The following is a 7,500-nucleotide window of genomic DNA, read 5'->3' as shown; positions in this document are numbered from 1 at the left end:
CAGTTTTACAAGTCCGCAAAGGATCGAGGAAAGGTTTATCGCCAGCTGAAAAGAGACACAGCGCTTCGGCTGTGGAGACTTGTTCGGCTGGCGTTCGGCGAGTCGCGTTTTTCAGAATTGTATTGAGATCGTTTTCCACAGAGCTCAGATGTCAAAGCACAGCAGCAGCTCTCCACAGCGATCCTCTATAGCGCCCTTTCTCCCGCAGCTCCGTCCTCATTGGAAGGAAGCAAGAGTGAAAGGCTGAAGTGAAATAGAGCGGGGACGAAGGCAGTGAAGAGAGAGAACGTGGGAAGAAGAGAAAAACGCAAGGGAAAAAAAGCAGCGTCGTAAAAGAGGTGACGGAGCTGTCCTCTCAATAAGAAGGGTGCCAGCGAGCTTTGGTTTCGCTTACGGCCACACCCCCTTGAGCACGCCTGATCTCGTCTGATATCGGAAGCTAAACAGGGATGGGCCTGGTTAGTACTTAGATGGGAGACCGCCTGGGAATACCAGGTGCTGTAAGCTTTTAAGCGCAGGAGGCGCCCTATCCCCGCTCGCTTGCTCGTTCCCCTGTTCACACGTGCAGTGTGTAGCGGCGAGGCTTAATAATAAGGCAGAATTAAGTGTTTCTGAGCTTTCCCAAATTAGGCCTCATTTCTCTGTTCATCTCTGTGGTGCAGCCACAGAGAAACCATTCATGCAAGGTGATTTAAGGTCCAAGGACAGCTCCCAAAGGGGGATGCATTTAGCTAAGCCTGGCTATCATGATCAATGGTCATCCATTGGTGCCTATCTGTCTAGGGAGTGCGAGTTGGACATCTGGACTGCATTACTAAGTGTCAGGACTAAGTGACTCATATCTCACCTTGATCAACCAATCAGGGACTGGTAGGGCCGAGTAACCCACGTGGGACTCTGATGCCCATGGAACTTTCAGCCAATCAATGAGCTGAAGTTCCTCCAGGTAAAAACAGGCAACACAGAGAGCCTGAGAGATTCAACAAGATTCAGACAAGATTCAGAAGGAATTCAAAGGAGAATTCCAGGGCAGGACGGCCCAGGAGCAGAAGGCTCCCAAGGGCAGGACATTCTCGCAGAGCGCCTCCTGACCATCCTGAGACTCAGCCCGGACAACCACGGAACGGCCAGTGTGTCCGAGTGCCAGAACTTTCCTTTGTTCTAAGAGTCTAGAGTGGAGGTTGCCAGAGAGTAACCAGCAGCAGGCCTCGTGAACAGGTCGGAACTGTGGAAAGCTGAATCACTATTCAGAACTAGCTCTTCATCAGGAACGAACTGGTCCTCTTCCTGACTTGCTGGGACCCACAGTCATCTTTTCTCCTGTGCACAAACTTTGCTAGTTAAAGCCAACAGTGAGTATCAGCAGCACACCGTCGCAAGCCGCACAGCACAGCCTGGCACCGAGCCAGAGAGCGCGGATTGGACAGCAACGGCCTGCAACTGTTTCTTTGTGCCCGCAGGAGATCTGAATCCCCAGAGATTGGATGAGTATTCAACTTCAATGCATTACAGCTCGAGAATTCAATTGTTATCCCAACCAGTTGATATCAATTTAATTCCTAAGAGTTATGTACTTGTTTGAGTATCTAATGTAGAAGTTGTAACCAAGTTCACTTTATGAAACGGTCTTAATGAATGATATACTGAACGTATGTCCTCTTGATATGTGTAACACTTTGTAACTGATTGAATATATATCTTTTGTATTCTGATAACCCTCTCGATAAGATCTGTTAGGTTTATATGCATATTCTATGTATTAATAAATGTATCCTCGTGTATTAGTACCTGTGTGTGCGCGTTGTTTGAGTTATATCGCATGGTTGGATTCTAAAGCCACCAAAAGAATCAACTTTGTGATTTACTGCTACAATTAATAATTGTCTCAGTAAATGCCCAAACCCTACAGAACTGGTGCCTTCAGAGAGCCACTATGATTACATATTTGGCGTCCCTGAACCACTTTTCTCTACATTTATTTGGCGTCCCTGGGTGGGCGTGGCAAGACTGAAATGAGTCAACCAAGCGGAATAATTCAATATAAAACGCCGCGGGTTTCATACACGACAATACAGTGTGCTGAAAGCCGAAAGGAAAAAAAGTTCCCCTTGCTCTTTAAGCAGTGTTTGATTGTTTTGTGATCTTTTGCGATCTACCGGGTTGATTGCATACTTGATCTTGTGGTTTTCTGTGGTAAAACTGTGATTTCGTACTTAAACGTAATACTCTTTAAGTCTAACGATGGTTGCAAAAAGGTCTGAATTCGAGTCGCTATTAAGCACTCTCTCTAGCAGCGACAAGTCTGACCACGATCTCTTCCATATCTCCGTCAGCGGAGAAGCTAGAATAATAAATCTCCATTCTCTGAGAGAGCTAGCGAAGGACATAGAGAGATTTGACCCCGCAGTGTCAGAGAATAATATCGAGAGTTATATTCAGGACCTCAGGTATTACCTGCAGTACCTGCCAAACGCCACAGAACAGGAGAAAGTGTTTCTGGTTAGAAAAACTACCAGCAGAGCTGTACATGAGTGGATGGCTAGGCAGATGAAAGAAGTCTGCAATGATTTTGAGCAGCTGTGTCAAGCACTTATCGAAGAATACAGTGCGTTTATTGACCCGACTGCTGCGATAGCCGCCGCTCTTAACATTAAGCACGAGAGAGCAGAGTCCCCTCGCGAATATTACGAGAGACTTAGACGAACTTATTTTGCAGGGCGAAATGATGAGGGTTGCGAAGAGAACACACATTTCAAGGGTTTATTCATTGCGAATCTCCACCCGTCAGTCAGAAAGATGATCTTAATGCATACAGATGCACAGACCATGAAAATGACTGATATCAAGAGATTCGTGCAGAAAGCCTGGGAGTATGATGTCCAAAGTCGCTCTGAGCAAAAAGTTGCTAAAGCGACTGTGTTCGCCGTCAGAGCCAGCAGGGTTAATTCCCCCCTGCTCGAAGGAGCACAGGCTCCTGAGCTGGCTAAGCCCCGTTCCAAAGCACTCACACAGGACCGCACCCAGCGTCCTAAGTGCCATGAGAACACCGGGGGAGGGAAAGGGCTAGAAAAGGCTGAACAAAAGGATTCAGTAGCCGCCCGCCTGGCCAGGCTTGAACAAGCTTTATTAGGACAGGGACAACCGTTCCCCAAGGCTGCCGGAAGCGTGAATGAGCTGATACTCTCCACTGGAGGAGGCGGAGACCCGCCCCCTCTCCCTCCCTCAGTCTATCTGATTGAGCGGAAGGGTTCCTGCCTGGATAAGGTCAGCCACTCCCAAGTGAGTGCTGACTCCACCCCTGAAGTCACAGAGCAGGCAGTAAAACGCAGAGGAAAAGCAAGAAGCTTTTACCTCAAGGCTGCCATGGGAGATGTCTTACCCAGTGAGACACTGATTGACACTGAGGTTGAAAGGTGTTTGATGTCACACGGCAAGCTCAAACGGGTAGAAAAAGAAAAGGGCATGCGACTCAGAGAGGAACCTTTGGTGGATCGCCAGAAAGGCAAGGTGTGGAAACAGGTCAAGGCTCCTAAGCCTTCTGTACAGAAGGAAAGGGGGGCCAAGAGGCAGACTGTGCTCACACAGTGCCCACCGAACACAGAAGCCTATGTGAAGATTCCTTCCGTTCCCTCTGGACAAGAAATAAAAATATTTCCTTGTTCCCCAGATATACAGGGAAGTCGTGTCCCGGCTGAGGTCACAACAGCCTCCCTGCCACAGGAGCGGTGCTCCGAGCAGCCGCCTGATCCACCAGGTAAAGCACACCCCTTCTACATCCCTAAAGAGGAGCAGATCTCCCCACATGGCGATGAGAAGGAGCTTTCCCTGTGCACCCTGGCACCCAAGAGGGTTCAGGAACACCACCCCGCAGTGGTGGAAGGGATCCAGATGGCAGGAGACCAGGTTGGTGATGTAGCCCTCACCCTTGGCCCTGAGAGGTCCTCTGTTAGTGAGGATCTGCTTGAGCAGCTGTCACAGGGCCACCGCCAGGTGCCCCTGGTGCAACATTCACAGGTTAGACAGGAGGTCCAGCTGGACGCTGAGACTACTGCGCTGTGGACACACCTGATCCCAGATGCCGATTCCCTCTGCTGTGACCCAGGGAACCTGCAGTCAGGTAATATTACTTCTCACAACTACCAGGTAGTGAGTGAGACTGACCTGATTGTTCCTGCCTCAACGGCAGGGTTGCCAACACACCCAGTCCCCCAGAAGGGACAGGGAATGAAAGCTGAGACGGTTTTCTTACAGCCACCAGCTCAGTCTGTCAGTCTGAGTCTGACCAACAGTGGTTCACCCAGACTGGAGCTGGATGGTCAAGCCACCCGCCTGCCAGTGCAGGACATCGCAAAGAGGGGTGTCAGAATCCCCGCCTGCACTGACATGGGCCTGGTGAGTGATAGTAAGTTCAAAGACAGTGAACTAGCTATCACAGTACTGGGGCAGCTCCCTGAACCCCTAGCGAGGGAAGGGGGGAGCGAGCAGGTGTCCTACACCTACCCCCAGCGAACGATTGTAAACATGCCGATAGAGGGATTCCTCAATCAGGAAGTGTGCAGGGTGGACCTGAACAGTGAGAATAGGATAACAATCCCAGATCACTCAGGTGCTCCAGATGACCACTCAGCCGAGGGTCAGGCATGCTCCACCGCTGCACCGCCCCCTGCAGGGTTCCTAGAGCACAGGCATGAACAAATCGAAAAAGCAGATGCCCTGGAAACGGAGGAGCAGCATCAGCCGCTGCGTCAGACCTCCCCAGATTTCCAGGATGTTGGTGCCCAAGATGCCACAGGGCATACTGAGAAAGACACCATGTACATGCTGCGCCAGCTTAGAAAGGCAACAGTCACTCAGAAGGAGATGACTGGGATCAGCCACCCGAAAAGACTTTTGGGAGGACTGATTGCTGCCACCACTGTTGTGCATTTGCTATTTCTGGTAGGTTTGTGTGCTACTGGCACTCTCACCCTGACTGCCCCAAGAAGGCAGGTGTCAGAGATGCCAGAGGGTAGTGACAGACTGTATCAACAGCAGCAAAAGTTGGAAAGCTTAGGGAAAACCCTACAGGCAACTTCCTATGCAACAGGGTTAAACCTTATTCCCCAAACAGTGGACATGATTGTTGGTGTTATACAGTGGGTTTATGCTTGTGTGCAACAGGCCAGAATGTTGACACAAGACCTGTTAAGGGAGTTTAGTGCCACTGTAACCAGTCTAGCCATGGCACAAATCCCAACCCACTTGATTCCACTCTTCTCAGTAGAGGAGTGCGTGACATTAACCCCATCGCTCATAGCTCACCCAGAAGGCAATCCAAGATTGAATTCGGTTCCAAATCTTGAGATGGGTATGGCTACCAAAGCTATCCATTGGCTGTGTCTAAACGATTCACCAATGAAGGGTTTAAAGCTACTAACGAGCAGAGGGAGGTTAATGAACCCCACGAAGAGCAGGTGGGAAGTAAATGGCTGGTCAGCACACCACATTTAACTGACACTATGACTTGTGACGGGCATGATACAGCTACCACAATGGAGCTATCTAACCAATAGTTTTCCTGTAAGTTCCCGAGGAGGCCATAGTACAGCATGGTAACTTAACACTGTACGGTCTGGAACCAGACAACATAAGACCAAACTTGAGGTCTTGGATGCCTTCAGGTGCCACACTATTCAATTGGATAGAAATCCAAGAAACAGTAAGCCCTGAAGAGGTACAGGTAGTTAGTTTGCTTTAATGGAACAAACCTCCAAATCACCCTAGCAGATACCCAACACTGGTGTTGTGGTTTATCGGGGGCTGGGAACAGGAACTGTTGTTATTGTAACACTACTGCCAGGTAGCTGGATCATGACTGACAGTGTACTCTGAATGATGTAGTCTCACATCAAGATGTACTCTGGGTAGCATGAATGAGTCAAAGGTAGCATGTCAAAAGAAAGGAAGTGACTTCTCCCCAAATATCTACCACAGAGGTATCAGATATTGACAGTGAACTTCCTGATGTGTAATTCCTAGACTTAGATAATGTCTCCTACCGTGTTTATACATACTCCAGATGTTATTCATCCTGTTTGTTCCCAATGCTGGTTCTGGTATGAATTCTCGAGGAGTAATGTAGACATTTAAGATTAATGTTCTAATGACAAGGGACATCACTTAACTCTGTTTTGTTTTGAAGGCAACAACGCCTCAGGACCTCGTGACCTTCAAAAAGGGGGGATATGTAGCGGCGAGGCTTAATAATAAGGCAGAATTAAGTGTTTCTGAGCTTTCCCAAATTAGGCCTCATTTCTCTGTTCATCTCTGTGGTGCAGCCACAGAGAAACCATTCATGCAAGGTGATTTAAGGTCCAAGGACAGCTCCCAAAGGGGGATGCATTTAGCTAAGCCTGGCTATCATGATCAATGGTCATCCATTGGTGCCTATCTGTCTAGGGAGTGCGAGTTGGACATCTGGACTGCATTACTAAGTGTCAGGACTAAGTGACTCATATCTCACCTTGATCAACCAATCAGGGACTGGTAGGGCCGAGTAACCCACGTGGGACTCTGATGCCCATGGAACTTTCAGCCAATCAATGAGCTGAAGTTCCTCCAGGTAAAAACAGGCAACACAGAGAGCCTGAGAGATTCAACAAGATTCAGACAAGATTCAGAAGGAATTCAAAGGAGAATTCCAGGGCAGGACGGCCCAGGAGCAGAAGGCTCCCAAGGGCAGGACATTCTCGCAGAGCGCCTCCTGACCATCCTGAGACTCAGCCCGGACAACCACGGAACGGCCAGTGTGTCCGAGTGCCAGAACTTTCCTTTGTTCTAAGAGTCTAGAGTGGAGGTTGCCAGAGAGTAACCAGCAGCAGGCCTCGTGAACAGGTCGGAACTGTGGAAAGCTGAATCACTATTCAGAACTAGCTCTTCATCAGGAACGAACTGGTCCTCTTCCTGACTTGCTGGGACCCACAGTCATCTTTTCTCCTGTGCACAAACTTTGCTAGTTAAAGCCAACAGTGAGTATCAGCAGCACACCGTCGCAAGCCGCACAGCACAGCCTGGCACCGAGCCAGAGAGCGCGGATTGGACAGCAACGGCCTGCAACTGTTTCTTTGTGCCCGCAGGAGATCTGAATCCCCAGAGATTGGATGAGTATTCAACTTCAATGCATTACAGCTCGAGAATTCAATTGTTATCCCAACCAGTTGATATCAATTTAATTCCTAAGAGTTATGTACTTGTTTGAGTATCTAATGTAGAAGTTGTAACCAAGTTCACTTTACGAAACGGTCTTAATGAATGATATACTGAACGTATGTCCTCTTGATATGTGTAACACTTTGTAACTGATTGAATATATATCTTTTGTATTCTGATAACCCTCTCGATAAGATCTGTTAGGTTTATATGCATATTCTATGTATTAATAAATGTATCCTCGTGTATTAGTACCTGTGTGTGCGCGTTGTTTGAGTTATATCGCATGGTTGGATTCTAAAGCCACCAAAA

At 48.4% G+C, this 7,500-nt stretch overlaps 1 non-coding gene across 1 annotated transcript; it reads left to right on the top strand.

The window, feature by feature from the left end:
• Positions 1 to 388: 388 nt before the first annotated feature.
• Positions 389 to 507, top strand: LOC138217419 (5S ribosomal RNA). The gene has a single exon (XR_011181131.1). It is a non-coding gene; the product is annotated as a 5S ribosomal RNA (ribosomal RNA).
• The last annotated feature ends 6,993 nt before the right edge of the window (positions 508 to 7,500 follow it).

The sequence above is a fragment of the Lepisosteus oculatus genome, chromosome 14, assembly GCF_040954835.1.
Source record: "Lepisosteus oculatus isolate fLepOcu1 chromosome 14, fLepOcu1.hap2, whole genome shotgun sequence".
NCBI lineage: Eukaryota > Metazoa > Chordata > Actinopteri > Semionotiformes > Lepisosteidae > Lepisosteus > Lepisosteus oculatus.
This window is presented reverse-complemented; position numbering and strand designations above follow the sequence as displayed.